A 2026-nucleotide genomic window follows, 5' to 3' on the forward strand; every position below is an offset into this window, starting at 1 on the left:
TTTAAATTGAGAATGTGAATTTGTGATTTATAAATTTATTTAAATTTTATTTTTAGAGTTTAAATTAGTAAAGGTTAAGTTTAAGTTTTAATTTGTAAAAATAAATACTTTTTTTTTAAAAATAATTAGGTAAATATAATTACCTCACGTGAAATATGTGAAAATTTTTGCTGAGAGATAAAAAGGTTGGAAAAAAATTGAAGAAATATAGCAACAAAACGGTTCTCTTCGTAGGTAATGTGATGCTGGCTTGTGAGGTTGAGAAATGAACGTGAATGATAAGAACATGATATACAAATTTCGTATAACAATAATAATGGATGGAAACGTGGACAATTGTCCCCAGTGTATGGCAACCTATCACCGGCAATGCAATCGCACTACGATCGACCAACCTCCTGCTTCGTCACCATCATTCATTGGTTTCTTTACATATCACTTCGCCACCTGTTCTAACCTAGTTCATCGGATCACATTATCCATCCCTCGTTCTTCATAGACCACGTACTGCAACGCTCATTTGTAGTTAGACTTTGAGTAAAAAGTCTCATGTCAACTTTCCACTTTTAGGTAATTCAAATAAATAATATTAAACTTAACGACATAAAAATTGTGAATCGGTTGATCAAGTTTGATTAATATAATTGACTTGTACAATCAATTAAAAATTATTGTCGACACAATAAGAACCTAACAAGCAATGTAATTCACGTTTTTTTATATCTAATATTGTAACACATAATCGAGATATTTTTCTCAAAGTCTGTGTTTATAATTAAGTAAAGTAACCAATCGGCGCAGGCCCTTATTCACGGGGATGTGGGAAACAAAGATAGCTTAAATCCGGAAAACGAGATTAGGTTGCTAATTATTATTATTAAGATTAATTTGCAGGATAGCATGTCACGTGGTGTGAGAAGAGGGGACTCGAGTTCGTACGTACACGTGGCTCTAGGAGAGAGGAGGAAAGGTGGAGTTGACTTGGACAAGCATGCAGGCGATCCGCATCTACGTAGGGAATAATCCGAGTTTGGTGACATGGATTGCCCGTGGAAGATTACGAAAGGGTGACCTGGCAAAGTGGCCTTTAGGCATCTCGAAAGGTCAGGTTGAGGTTAACGAGGTAAAAGAACCTGACGGCCGTTGCCAGCGAAGCGGCGAGTGGTCGCCGCTGGGATAGCTGGTTTGACGATAACAAGGCACAAAAAGAAAAAAGTTTAATTGTTTCATATTTAGATTACAATAATAATAAATGTTATCCTTGGACCATTTTCTGCGTAGGAGGTGGGAGGAAAAAATATCGACAAAATAATTTGAACATATGGGACCCGATGTGATGCTGATGTGGACGATGCAGATAGCAGGGTTTTTTTTAATGTGTTAGGAGTTTGGATTAAGAAGCATGAATCACCGACCTAAGTGAGAATTAATGGGACCCAGTTGTCAGATAAACCTACGTGTAGATAAGTATATGGGTGTCAGCCTAGTCGGAAGAGGAATCCAAGTTGTCAGTTGCCACCCTAACTTAAGTGCATAATACTATTTATTTTCATTAATTAAATTTTTGACTAAGGACCGAGTTTTCGCCCTTATCATGAAAGGGAACAGTAGGATTGAGCATTTCTAGTTTGAAGCCTAATTAATTTAGCAGTTATATAGTTGGTAATGTCAAGTTTTGAAGATGCAGGCAAAATAAAATAAAGACATTATTATCACACAACAAATAGAATAAAGAAAGTTATCTTGTAAGTTTTTTAAAAGTGTATATATATGTCAAATGTAGCGAGGTTGTTTGAATAGTTGAAACAAAAACCAAAGACGTGGATTTACAATTCTACAAGTACGTGGGGATGTGTTACTTTGAAAGATAATGTTATTTAATTAAAATTTTCATTTTTATTCATATTTAAATGAGTTTTTAAATTTAAATTTAAATTTAAATAAACTTTTAATGAAAAAAAACTTAACTATTTTTATTACGTGACATATGATATGACGAATTAATGTGACACCTATGATAACTGAT

This window comes from Theobroma umbraticum, unplaced genomic scaffold (assembly GCF_002168275.2).
Source record: "Theobroma umbraticum cultivar Fairchild unplaced genomic scaffold, ASM216827v3 scaffold_50.0, whole genome shotgun sequence".
Classification (NCBI taxonomy): domain Eukaryota; kingdom Viridiplantae; phylum Streptophyta; class Magnoliopsida; order Malvales; family Malvaceae; genus Theobroma; species Theobroma umbraticum.